This window comes from Wyeomyia smithii, chromosome 3, assembly GCF_029784165.1.
Source record: "Wyeomyia smithii strain HCP4-BCI-WySm-NY-G18 chromosome 3, ASM2978416v1, whole genome shotgun sequence".
Lineage (NCBI taxonomy): Eukaryota > Metazoa > Arthropoda > Insecta > Diptera > Culicidae > Wyeomyia > Wyeomyia smithii.
The window spans coordinates 247,334,018-247,348,801 of record NC_073696.1 but is presented as its reverse complement, the minus strand read 5'-3'; the positions used below and the strand labels follow the sequence as shown (position 1 = coordinate 247,348,801).

The following is a 14,784-nucleotide window of genomic DNA, read 5'->3' as shown; positions in this document are numbered from 1 at the left end:
CGTCAGGTGAAACAGTATCCCGATTGTGTTGCATTCAGTAAGAATAACCGCAAACTTAGCACTCCATTATGGGACCGGGCTCAGCTTACCCGGAACGAGATGATATCTTGACACAAAGTATCACCATAAACGGATAATATCCGCTTTCACACAGTTGCTGTGTTCATATACAACCCATTTAATGGGCGTCCATTTAGCTGCTCCATTGCTTGGAGGGATTGCCCCAGAATCGAGGCAAAAGGCTCATATCGTTCCGTACGTTTTTATGTGGACCACACACCGGCCGTCAGCAGCATTGCTGCTGATGGACTATATAAATGGAGCGCACAAGCGTGAAAGGTTTTATTTGGGCCAACTTCGTGCTGCAATTAGATTACGACGGTTAGAGTCTGGTAGTATGTAAATATTTGATTGGTACTATTTGTATGATGATGGTAGGTAAGCAGTATACGTTTCGGTGTGAATATGAACTGAAGGCTTTAGAATAGAAGTGAACAATCTGGCAGATTATTTTTCTTCGTGGGTAAGACATTAGAATGTCCCACGAACCAGATAAGTTGAATTATTTGCTCCCAACAAAACAGTTATCTCTTCACATTAATTCACGACCTATTCGTTAATTCGACAGGCGAAATGTGGTTTAAAAACCACCTTTTATCACAGTCAATTAGTGTGAGCTGTTGTACAAGCCAGTAACATTTTCTATAAATTTTGGGCTGCGAAAACTTGTGAAATTATTGTTTTTTTTAGCAATAACAGGATAATTGGATTTTATTTCGATTGACGGAAAATCGAGTACAATATTTTAAACCAGTTCCGACAAAGGGCACCGGAATTGTTTCCAGATGTCAATTTATATTAGAGTACTATCTACTTAGACTAAAGGTACCGTCGGTAACTCCGATTCAGCCACTCATGTACCTTTAGCCCATTTTGGTATACCATATTCATTATTTCTCTCTTGCTGTGTGCATTCCAAGAAATAACAATTGTCAATTTTTGCTCGTCTATTACATTTTTCATATTCTATTTTATATACCAAAACCAAATCGAACCCAACACCGTCCTTTTCGTGGTTAAAAAGTTTTCCCACCTCCCCACAGGAACCGTCATTGCCGGCGCTAAAACAAAATGTTACAAAAAGCAACAGTTCAGCCAGGGCCAAGTTGCTGTGAATGATAATAAACGATAATGGTGCTTTCGTGCACGAATTTCACACATGAAAACACTTGAAATTGTTCTCGTCTGTTTTGAGGCATTGCGCGTTTTTTGTCTGCCCTTTTCCGTTAGGTGCACACTCCTGAACCACGGCAACATTGGCTAGTCCCAACAACTGAGTTCTTATTTATGGATGGCTCTTCGGAGGTGTGGAAAAATGTACAAGACAGGAAAAATCACTGACGCACCGTCCGTCGGACGATTCAGTCAATGATGTCTGCACAAAATAACTTTTTAACTCTGTGCCGTGACTTGAAGTTAACTATCATCAATCTTTGAGCAAGGGTTTTGCAATACAACCCCTCTTCAAACAGAACATTGGTAAAGTTACGGAAGTTGTTTACTGTTCCCTCTGCTTGTGAACGACCATCGAGTTTTTACCCGTAACCCCAACATCGATTGTGGAATTGCGCCAGTTTTCGTTTTTCATTCAAAATACAATTTGTTAGCGCACAGAAAAACGAGAACCAAGTTTGAATGTAATACGGATCCGGGAAAAGATGCATGTTGAAAAATTTATCCACTCAAGCGCGGAATAACTCTTTTCTGGTGATTTCCACTGTTTCCTTTCGTGCCACATCCGCATGATATCGAAATGGTGGGTGGGTGGTGTTGGTAAAAGCTTTCCCAGCCCGACGCGCACACCTTGTTGGTAACGCAGGGTGAGTGGGGCGAAGTGCGAGAAGGAATACAAGTGATGCTATCATTTTATGTAATACTTACAAGTTCATATCACTTTGCTGCATTATTTTTTTTGCGCGTGTTGCTGCAGACACTTTCGAGGGTGTGCAACAACAGCTGGTAACAATTTTACAGCGCCAAACATTCTTCCCAATCCCGAAGTGTCTGTATCAAGTGGAAATGTTGCACTTTTTTCCGCTGCACAGCTCCGTGTCAAGGCACCCGAAAGACCTGTCAGCGTCAGCTCGAAGTACGAAACAGGATGAAGCTGTTTCGAGACACGAATAAGATAAAACTAAGAAACTTTTTTATGAACTTTAATTACTTCAATGCACTTCTTCTGTTTGCATTGCTCTTGCGGGTATGGATGTGAGCTCGTTATGGACGGAGACGAAGACGGTCGTATGTGTGCATTTTTGTGCCATATTCGGGCGCAAGTTTTTACTGTGGATGAAGCACCAGCCAGCGTACAGACGTCCATAATTGATCGCATTACTAACACATTTTAATTTACTTTATAGTTTTTGAACTCTGGTAGAACTTGCGTGTAACATGAAATGGCGAAAGTTTTCGGATAAAAACCAAGTTGGGTGCGAAATGGCGAAATAAATCTTCTTCGAGTGGTACGAATTGCCACTTGCATCGCGTCTCAAACCGGAAGGAGAGTAAGAGCTATTCATTAGTCTTGTGTTTAATTTTCGCTCGTTGCCTCTGCATCTGCGGCTTGCATACACCGTCGAAAAAGAGAGGAGAATTTTAAAACCTGGCTCGAAATTAAAATGCAATTATGAATACGAATTAAAGATAATTGTAATTTAATTTAAAACCAACACTTGAGCGCAGTGATTAAAGTCGGGTTTTCATTCGAATCAATTTGATTTCATTTGTGTAACACAGGATGACAGCTGGATTACTTATACTAAAATGTAATAAGAATTTGTGAAGATCGTCTTAAAAAGTGAAGACAATTTGAATCTTACTGTCATTTGCATAGCTTTTGTCCGTCTTATGCAATGTTGTTAACTCGCATTGCGTCCATGCAAGATTTCAGCTCAATTGGACTTTGGGAACACGTGTCTCAAAACGATTAAAAAAAAGGGATCTGATAATATAAAAATGACTGCAGCATCATGTGTAAAAACATTCTAGGAGAAAGTTTCTCTCTAAAATACTGCTATTGAGCTCCACATACAATTTTTCACCTGAACTCATTCCCTAGAATACTGTGCAGCTTTAACTAGGCGTCTCCACTGAATCAAAAGTGAAAGGAGGCGCATGCTTAACGTGCGCGTTGGAGTGGGTGGGAATTTTTGACGCACTGAAACGATGGCTAGAGGAACCGAAATTCCAAGAGACGGTAAAACAGCCATAATCTTTCATTTCTTTGAATTTCAGCATTGGGGCCGCCTTTTTTACGTAGAACTACGTTTTCTCTAGCTTGGTCTAGGGGTGTAAATTGAAAATCTTTAAACGGAGAGGGGACAATGTTCCGGAAAACGGAACGCTAAATACTTTATGGACCCAGGTGTTCAGCAGGTAAGCCAGCTGCAAAACCATGGGTATAAGGGAAACGCAACTGAACCAGAAGCACTGCTACGAGGCTCAGCAGCTGCTCTACCAAGCAGTCACTGAGTCGCTTTCGGACATCGCCATCGTATCGGACCCCTACCGCATTCCTCCCGGAAACAATACCTGGGTTGCGGATGAGTTCAGTATGGCGGCCGTATGGACGATGAGCAGGTTCCCGGTTAAAGAGGTTGTTTCAACCTCAAACGAAGGGTAAGCGGTTGTCGAGGTGAACGGAGTGTTCTACTGCAGTTGCTATGCTCCGCCACGTTGGTTTACCGAAAGGTTCACCTAGATGGTCGAGTTACCTATGGAGCTAAAGAACCGAACGGGTATGGCGGATGACTGTAATGCTTGGGCTGTTGAGTGGGGAAATCGCTCTACGTACTAGAGAAGTCGGATCCTGGTAAAGGCTTTGGCAAAGCTCAACTTAGATTTGGTCAACGTTAGGATCAAATGGACATATGGGTCATTCCATACGAAGTGTACATGCGACTTGGACACGACCATCACAGATTTTGTTCAAAGTTGGAGGAATTATTCATCTACTGTCTCTTTGGAAAAATCCCAATTTTGGTGTCGATTGGAATACCCCCGCTCTCCAGGACCCCCTTCTTTATTGCAATGTCGCGCAATTTTTGTCGAAAATCTCTTTTTTCTTTTCCTTACAATTCATAGACGTGAGATGTCCGAAAAATACTGATAGATGATTTTTGTAGAAAATAAAACAAGGAATCCAGAAAAAATATAAGTATTGACCGGAAGTGTTGCCAGATAAATTATTTTTTTTATTTGAAAACTAAACTTATTTTTTCGGCGAATGCAGCCATTTATTGTTGAATTTGATAATTTCATCGTGTTCCTTGAAAAATTTCACATAAGAAACAACTATCATCTCGAGGTAATATAGGCCGATCTCGAGATATAACATTTTTACAAAAAAAGTTGTAAATTTCGTAATTATTTTATTTTATAATTTATAGACGTAAGACACCCGGAAAATAGTGATAGGTGAATTTTGATGAAAATAAACCAAGGAATCCAGAAAAAATATTGTTTTTGCCCGGAAGTGCTGCCAGATCGATTATTTTTGAATTTTAAAATTAAATATTTTAATTTGAATTTGATGGTTTTATCGTGTCTCTCAGAAAATTTTACGTAAGAAGCACTTACCACTCCGTGGTAATATGAGCCAATCTTGAAATATAACATTTTTACAAAAATTAATTACGAAATTCAGAACTATTTTCATAAAAATGCTATATCTCGAGATTGGTTCATATTACCACGGATTGATAAGTGTTTCTTACCTAAAATTTTCTAAGAACTGCGATGAAACCATCAAATTTCAAATGAAATTTGCTGCATTTGCCGAAAAATGTAAATTTAGTTTAAAAATACAGGAATAATCTATCTGGCAACACTTCCGGTCAAAAATAATAGTTTTTCTGGATTCCTTGGTTCATTTTCTTCAAAATTCACCTATCACTATTTTCCGGGTGTCTTATGTCTATAAATTATAAAATAAAATAATTACGAAATTTACAACTTTTTTCGTAAAAATGTTATATCTCGAGATTGGCTCATATTAACTCGGGATGATAGTTGTTTCTTATGTGAAATTTTCCAAGGAACACGATGAAGTTATCAAATTTAAAATAAAAATGGCTGCATTTGCCGAAAAATTAAAATTTAATTTTCAAATACAAAAATAATTTATCTGGCAACACTTTCGTCAAAACTTATAATTTTTCTGGATTCTTTGGTTTATTTTCTTAAAAAATCATCTATCAGTATGTTTCGGACACCTTACGTCTATGAATTGTAAGAAAAAGAAAAAAAGAGATTTTGAACAAAAAATGCGTGACTTTGCAATAAACAGGGGGGTCCCACAGAGCGGGGGGTATTCCAATCGACACCAAATTTGGGATTTTTCCAAAGTGACAGTAGATGAATAATTTTTCCAACTTTTAGCAAAATCTGTGATGGTCGTGTCCAAGTTTGTGCCTTTTCATGGTCACTTCGTATGGAATGACCCATATAGCAGAAATGGTGCGGGGTCGATAATCGTAATGCCCAAGACCAAAGGCCCGCTGGCGCCTGCAGAGCAATCACCAGCGATGTGGAACGTATCATCGGGGGACTCTTTCCACGCCACGAGCCCAGTACTTGGCCTCTGGCAGTCGAGACTCACGTCCAACGTTCCAGTATCTTAGACACAGTCTGCCATCCAATCCATGAGCGACGACAGCCGTGTCGAGATCTAGGGAGAGGTAAGGGTTACGAATGAGGAACTCATCGTGATTGCTAGCTCCCTAAAGGTGAGCAAGACACCGAGACCAGGCAGATATTGGTCTTACTGCCTAGGGCTGGAGACCCATCGGCATACATGCCTATCCGCCTGCTGGGCACTGCGGGCGAGGTGCTTGAGAGGATTATCCTCAACAGACTGGATTGTGTAAACGGTCTGGCAAGTAACCAGTTCGGTTCCCGGAAGGGCAGAAGGATGCTATCCTCTCCGTCATCAAGACGGCTGTAGTAGCATTCCAGCGCAAGAGAAGGGTCATACGCCATTGCGCAATCGTCACGCTTGACGTGAAGAATGCGTTAAATACCGCCAGCTGGGACTTTATAGCGCCTGCGCTCAGGAGCATCCATGTACCAGTGTCGCTGTACGAGATTCGAAAATCACTTCCATAATCGAGTACTCGATTATAACTCGGAGGAGGGTAAGAAGTGTATCCCAATTACCGCAGGAGTTCCGCAAGGTTCTACCCTGGGATCAATGTTGTGGAATGTCATGGATGACGTGGTGTCGAAACTCAAGTTCCCTGTTGGAGTTGTGATCGTCGCCTTTGCAGACGACATAACGCTAGTGATCCCCGACGAGTCAATCGAAGAGATCGAGTTGACGGCCGTGCACTGTATACGCAAGGTCGAAAACTGGATGCTCTCCAGGAAACTGGACTTGGGTGTTATGGTTGACGACAAGCTTACGTTCAAGAGCCACATCAACTTTAACTGCTTCAACAGCTATTGCAGCACTATCTCGAATGCTGTCGAAAAGCTCAGCAGTGAATGGTAGCAAACGTAAACTTCTTGCCAAAGTGGTCCGAAGCGCAAGGTATCATAAGTAATCGTGGTAAACTGGAAAGTACCTACAGGCTCATGTGCCTGAGGGTTGCGAGTAAGTTTCGTACAGTGTCATACGACGCAATCTGCGTCCTGTCCGGCATGATGTCTATTAGGGAAGACGTAGAATGTCTCGACCAACATGACACGAGGGGCATACGATGTACCAGAAGATAATTCGAAGGGTAGATGGACGCACCGATTTATTTCGGTGGTATCCGGATGGGTCAGGAGGCGCCACTGTTAAGTTAACTTCCACCTGACACAGATCCTGTCAGGTCATGGTTGCTTCAAGCAGTATCTACACGGGTTCGGGCATGTCTTCTTCGTATGTCCGTTGTTCAGAGGATATGTGAAGAGCCAAAGGCGGTTTGTGCAGCCGCCTCTCAAATAGTCCTAGAGTTGCAAAGTAGGCGACAGATTGACCACCGACACGCCAGTGTTAGCTAACTGCCAGTCTCCAGGTTTTTTTTTCTGTGTGGACTCATCACTGCGACCACAGCTTAGATCTATTGTGATATTGCCCAGGTGTTTTCTGTACTCCGCACTTCATATTATTAGTAGTAACACTATTCAACTAAATGATACGCTTGTCATTCATATCAGTGCTTATGTGTAATTACCTTTCCGTTTGAAGCTTACTGCTCTGCTATACCGAGCCTCCGTCCATCCTAACAATTTCGCCTAGTTACACAATTCCCTGGAAAGAACTTTGTTACTCACCCCAGTTTTATTATAATAGGGACTTATTTTTGTTAGGAGGAGAGTCAACAAGGATACTGTCTCCAGGTTAGTTAGCTAATTAGCTGAGAGACTTGATAGAGCCAGAAGGTTACACAAAGCATAAAAACCGCTCCCAAAAGCAATACCTAGCGGTCGTCCTGGAGAGTATTATGAAATGGAGACTGGAGGGTTTTTAGTGGATCAAACCCCACACTACCTTGGGCTGGTCTCTCAGGTTTCCCTGTACTTGGAAAAAAGCTTTGTTGAAACGCAAAAAAAAACGCTTGCCGGCTTTCTCTAAAACGGTCAACAGAATGTTATACCTAGTTAGCCGTAACATGGCGGGTCGCGTCAGTGTCCGCTGGTTTCCCGAATTTGCTTTCGGCTTGAACAAATCAGTTACTGGTTGACCACATATCTCTGCAGTAGCGCGGTAGCCTTCTTCCCGCGATGAAACTTTGCTTTATTTTGGCAACAACGCTCTGTGCTGGATACAATCAAAATCTGCCACGGCCATTTAATTTTCTAAATGTGAAAACAGATTTTACAAGCAGGGGCCTAGCGTGGTTGTAACGTCTCCGCTAACCACGCTCGACGCCTGGGTTCGAATCCCACCGCCGACATAGGTGTCGATGGTTGTGAGGTGGCGTGATCCACTCACAACCAACCCAACTGGTTTAGATTCAAACCTAGCCGTCACCGGGAGATTTTCTGAGGCGGAAAATCTCTGGGACCACGCTTTCATCGCATGAGGAAGTAAAGCCGTTGGCGCCGGTCCGTTAATAAACGGGTCGTGAGTTAGGGTCCTGGGTTTGGAGTCGCGTCCCTGGGCGTCGGTGATTGGCACAACAACAGTGGCGGAACTAGACCGACGGAAAAAAGCGAGAATGAAAAAAACAGATTTTACAGTATGTTGTCAGAGTGCCTTATTCCTCCTTTAGAGTAGCATATCCGATTTCGAACATTAAGCTGTCCTTTTCAACCCCGGCAAACATGAACCTTATTGCAGATAAATTTTTTTTTTCGAAAAGTCGTGAGTGCTAGACTTAGTGATATCGAATGTTGTCGACTCTTAGCTGCTCAAGCTGCTCAAGATCGTTGAGTGTTTGAGAACACCATCTGGTCTTTTTTCGCTACTTACAAAAAATAAATGTGAATTATGGAATCTTTCTTCTAAGGAAAATGAGAGAATGTGGTAAAACTTAACAAAACGGCGGAGCCTGTTTCAGAGTACCCTTCGGCTATAAAAGAGTGCTTCTGGTCAATTTAATTACACTCTTTCGGCTAAAGGTAAGACGAACGGACGGTCATATATTACCAGTAGCGTAGCGGGTTGTGACAGTAGCAGCAGTGGATTGCGCGCCAGTATCAGCTGGCTTCCCGAATTTGCTTTCGGCTACGACAAATCACTTGTCCGGTTGGTCCCATGTCTAAGCTGCAGCGCGGTATTTTGCAGTGTGTATTGTCAGTGTGCCTTTTTTCCTCCACTGTCGGGGCAGCACGAAGGTTGCGGAAAGCGTATCTGATTTTGAACAGTATATCACCGACCCTAGGGTAACCCAACAAGCAATGAGAGAGATTTGAGCAACCAATAGTAGATTTTACGACTCGAATAGGAAACACTTTCAATAATGTATTTGATGATTTTGTGCGTAGTTCTACGTAAGTAATGCCTTCGTGTCTTGGATGAAACTTTCTACTATTTCATTTACTCTTCAAATAGGGGTTCTATTGACACATCTCTTCAGAAGATATTTAGTTTATAAAAAGCGTGTCTTTCATAAATGTTATTCGTAATTTCGAACCTAATTTTCTCTATTTTGATCACCCTCGTTCTACTCTCTAACTAAACTAATTTTATTTTTTTTTTGTTTGGTCTCTTAACTTTTTAAAATTATTTTGCTATTTTGAGCTCAAATTGGGAGAGTTTTTCTTTTTCGGCTTATTCTGCTTTACTAGCCAAGTTTTTTCGCTATTCTGAGCTCGATTTCGCATCCTTTGGAAGTGAGCCTAATTTGAAATCATCTTTTTTTCGGTCCTTTATGACCCTTAGAAATAGTATTCTATTTTGATCTTTTCTTATTTTGACCTTTTCTTATTTTTTGAAGTGTTATATTACTTTATTCTATGCTGAACTTGGGTTTACTTTCTTGTCATTCAGTTTCTTTGGAAGCGTTTCAATTAGGGACTATTTCTACTCTGTCTCTAGCCTTATAGGTATATTTCTATCACTCTCAACCCATTTTGGGATCATTTTATGGGTATATGTTTTTGACCGTGAAAATGCTTTAATTTTTGATTCATTTTTTATTCTGCCTTTGTCTAAAAGTCCAATATCTCAATTTGGAGGTAAATCTTAGTTTTTTCAGTCCAGCAGAAGCAATTTTTCATATTGAAAGTTTTTTTTTGCCTTCAGAAATGTTTTTGCCATCTTGAGTAAAATTTGAGGCCAGTTTTTTGGGGCGTGGTAGGTTCTTTTAAGATTCTTTCCCAAAAAAAGTCTTCAGAAGCACGTTTCTGGGTTATTCTGTGCTCATTGTTGTTCAGGCCGATCAAACGATTTTAATAAACGAGTAACACAAATATATCTGAACTTGATAGAAAAAAACAAAGAATATTACCGTGCTGGATCGAAATCCGTACACTTAAGCACATGATAATCTTCAACGGTCAATATAAAATCAAGAAATTACATATTGCTTTGAACTGACATGTTAACTTATAGGTCTACTTATATTTTATCACTATTTTCAAGCGAAATGATTTAAACTACTCTGAAATTCGAAAAAATCATGTTTGAATAGAGCATGTTTTGAATCGAAATCCGTACGCAGTTTTTCGTCTGAATCGAAATCCGTACACTTTTGAATCGAAACCCGCACGCACGCGATATAGACTGGATTAAAGACCGTACAGCAGTGAATCAAAATCCGTATAGTTATAGAAGTACGTAAATGAATTTTATTTTTCAATTTATCTTTAAATTTACGAATAAATATATTATATTTATTTATTATTTGTTTATTTGAGCATGTAGAGTAAGAATTACTTCTTATAAAATTCTACACTAAGCAAAAAAAAATTGTGGCGGTCAATTGGTTCCTAAAGTTTTACACGATTTTCTAATTTTTATATCAGCTGAAATAGTGCAGCTTTCTGTGCAAAACTTGTTTTTTAAAAAATGTTTATCGTTGTCCTTCAAATTTTGAATGAAGAATAAAAAACTGCTCGAAATGCCCTAAATTTCGAGCAATTTTTTGTTTTTCGTCTAAAAATCGAAGGAAAACGATAAACTTGTTTTGAAGTTTTGCTCAGAAAATGCGGCTTTCTTTAAATGATATTTAAGAACTGGAATAGCTTTAGGTCCCAATTGAATGATTCGAGATAAAAAACATAAATTTTTCTCAACTACCAGCTGCGAGACGCCTTCTTCCAGGCCCAGATTTAAGGAGGGGGCAAATGCCCCGGCCCCCCCGATTGCTATACCCCACTTCATGATCCAAATCTTACTCTCCAGCAGTGAAGGTTGGTGGAACTCCTTTTGATTGAGATTCGTAGCCATAAGTTACGGCTCTTTTATCGTAGTCACTAGAACGCCGGAACCTCTCGAAGCTTCCCGGTACGACTTTTCCTCGCGCACTTCTGTCACAGCTCTTTCGGGGTTGTTTACCGTATATTTATGCTTGTTTTCTTTCATAAAATGCTGAAAACAAGGATGAAAGTTCCACAAAATATGCATGATACACACGGCCCCGGACTCCGGTGAGTCCCATGAGGAAAATTTTCATACGTGTCACCTTCAAAAGGGTGACATCCGTAATATTAATTATCAAATAGGGTAATCGCTCCTTATTCATGTCAGTACCTATACTCATCTCATCACACCTTTTTGATCAATTTATTGTCAAATTTCACCATATTTTCAACGTAAAACTTTCAACCACTTGACAATATCGAGAAGCAAATAGATTTACTTTCAAAAAGTTCTAGAAATTTGACGGTAAATTGGACAAATGAGAGAAATAAGATGAAAATAGGTGCACTTAGCTGTTGAGATGAATAATGGAGCGATTACCCTAGGTGGAGGTTGAGCTGAAACCCTCAAAAATTGTAGAAATTTTTCGAAAATGGGTAGATTTAATGCAATTGAAATCGAGCGTGCTAACTCTCACAATTTTTAATAACAAGATAATTTCACTGCAACCTGGTGAGGGTGACAACCAATTTCCCCGTCCCGGGTGTCACCCGGTCACGTTACGCCGCTGGTTCGAACAGTTTCGTATATTTTCGCTACCCTGAGCTGAATTGTGGATTGTGTTCAGGCTTGTAAACGATCAACACTTTCATTAGATTTTACTGATTTAGTAAAACGACCGTTGGCTCTCGTACAGAGAATAGATGGTCAATTGACATTTTCGCCTCTAAGAGGTGCACACTGTCAGTCAATTGGCGATAATAATAATTTGTTTTATTTCTGGTGACTTAACTCCTATTTTTGTTGGGAAAACTTGTTACAAGATCAGATAAAAAAAGTAATTTTCAAAATCTCCGCACACAACGTGTGTAATTCTTATTTCTAGAAAAATGTCAAAATATGTTAGGGAAAAAACGTCATGGTGGCGACAACTCGTTTGACATTTTTGTTCACGAAAGTATTCATACAGCGTGCCTTACCACCGTCAGAAGCAACAAGAGACGATTATAGTAATGAAAAGTTGTTCTATCGGTACCATTTACAAGCCTGATCATGTTCTTCCGTCTTATAGTGAAGCTTTCTTATTAAGATTTGGGGCCATTATGTTTTTCAGTTTCTTCTGGTTATAAGAAGCTTTTTACTCAGTTTAGGACGCCTGTAACCAGTAAAGACTCGGGACGGAGCTTGTTTTTTGAAAATGCTCGTTCTCAGCACTGGAACGGCCGATTTGGGAAAACTTGGACTTTTTTTTTGGAGAATAGTTGCTCTAAGTTTTGGTGAAGGTGCCACTCCTCTGGACCCCTCCCCGTTTTTGTGAGACGCTAATATGTGTGTGTTTTTTCCTAATTTTTCAAACAGATTTAGCAAACACTGGAAATTTTCATACGTATCAATTGCTCCATGTATCAAACCATGTCAGGTGGATGAACTATGGTATGTAAAAGTGAATTTTGGAGTTTCCAAATTATTTCAGTACAAAATCACAAAACTACGTATTTTTATAAAAAATTCAAACAACAAAACCGTTCTTCAAATTTTAAGCTCTACATTTTTGCGGTGAGGTCTCCTGAATCCATACGTGATGAAATATTTATGTAAGCATGCAAACATTTTGAGAAAAACCAGTTTAAATTCACCAAGGTACCTATTTTCATGGAAACCTAATTTTCTCAGTCTCCAACGGTAGGTTACAACTTAGCTCTTCAATTGTCAAGCTCTATATTTTTAGAGTAACGTCTTCTGAATCCAAAGATGCTGAAAGATTTATTCTAGCATACACAGATTTAGAGAAAATAAAGTTTTCATAAGAGCTCGTACTTTGGTGAATTCAAACTCGTTTTTCTCTAAATCAGTGCATGCTAGAATAAATCTTTCAGCATCTTTGGATTCAGAATCAGGTTTCCGTGAAAATACGTACTTTAGTGAATTTAAACTAGTTTTTCTCAAAATATTTGCAAGCTAAAATAAATATTTCATCGCATATTGATTCAGGAGACCTTACTTCAAAAATGTAGAGTATGAAATTTAAAGAACGATTTTCTTATTTAATTTTTTATGAAAATACGTAGTTTTATGATTTTGTACTGAAAAAATTTGAAAACTCCAAAATTCACTCTTACATACCATATTTCATCCACCTGACATGATTTGATACATGGAGCAATTAATACGTATGAAAATTCCCAGTGTTTGCTAAATCTGTTTGAAAAATTAGAAAAAAACACAGACATATTTGCATCTCACAAAAACAAGGAGGGGTCCAGAGGGGTGACACCTTTACCAAAACTTAGAGCAACTATTCCCCTTGAATAAAAGTTCGAGTTTTCCCAAATCGGCCATTCCAGTGCTGAGAACGAGCATTTTTAAAAAACAAGTTCCGTCCCGGGTCTTTACGGGTTAAAAGCGCGTTGAATTGAAAATTTGTTCCTATTTTTTCTTTGGCAGTGTTTTTAATCATCTTTACCTTGATTAAGGATAACTTATCTGGTCCTTAAAAGCTTATTTTACTATTTCGAGCTCTTATTAGTAACGTTTCCTTCTATCTGTCTTTTTTGATTTTACGAAGAAACATTCCGCTATTTGTCGCAGAATTGGTTATTTTTGTATTTTCCTTTCTTGTCCATGAAAGTGTTTTTATTTTGTTATTGTGATTCAAACGTGCCGTTTTTTTCTATTTCAGTCTAGTACGTAGAAGCATTCTTTTCTCTACATTTTGGTCTCAATCTTTGATCTTTTCCGGACTTGTAATCCTCGGGTCTTGGAGGTGTCCTGTGGGGTCTAGTTACTAAGGTTTCGATATGTTTCCAGTTTGGCATAAAGAAGTCTTCTGATCTTTACGAACTTTTTTCTTATTGTTTTTTCGCACATTGAAGCTTTTTTTTTAGTTTTGTGTTTTCAAGTTGACCTTTTATTTTTGAGCTTATCTGTAATTTTTGAGTAAAAGTTTTTTCAATTTTAAAAAGTTTCATTCTTTGGTCCTTGAATTCTATTTTTTCGCTCTTCTGAACAATGTTTGAGATTATTATTTATTTTGATTATTTCGAGTTGAAATTTTGCGTTGCTTTTTGGTTTTGGCCCTTACAACGGGTAGTCAGGGATGCCAATCTTAGTAGAATTGGGCCATTCGATATCAAAAGGATGAGTTTATTCTCAGGCTCCTTCAGGCCAAAATCTTCTCTCAAGACTAAAAAACTCCGGCTCCTAAACTTTCGAAATTTTTTTTGTAATTTTACCAAATTATGGATTTAATTGAACTTTTTATTCAATTTTCATTGAAGGGATTCTGAGAGTTTGGGATTCAAGTACTAGGATTTCACCATTTTACGAGTATGATTTTGAGATTTTAGGATTTGGGATTTTTGGATTAGATGACTCCAAAATTTTAAAATGGTAGTATATGAGGATTCTTGAATCTTTGGATTTTAGGATTTTACATAATTGAGCTTGCTTAATTATGAATCTGATATATTGTCAGATGTGGAGTAGCACCTCGGATGTGTACTGTTTGGAAACTACTCGTCTTTCAGTGCAGAAAGTATGAAACTCGATACGTTAAGCTTGAATTTGCTTAACGGAAGACGAATGAAGAAAAATAATTCTGCACACTCACGTCGGGAACCCGTCTTGGTCCGCTCTGGAAATCGGAAAAACCCTGAAATTTGTCAAAAATTACCAATAATTTTTCAATTCTATAATCGTCAAAAAGTACCAAGATACCAAGATTAACATGCTTCTTCCGTACCGAAAGCGATAATAGAAGAACCACATCC

General features: G+C 39.1%; 1 protein-coding gene across 2 annotated transcripts in view; it reads left to right on the top strand.

Annotated features, from left to right (window-relative positions):
• LOC129731897 (box A-binding factor) overlaps window positions 1–14,784 on the top strand; it is a 115,143-nt gene that overhangs the window by 34,738 nt on the left and 65,621 nt on the right. The gene's annotated exons all lie outside the window — the stretch shown is intronic.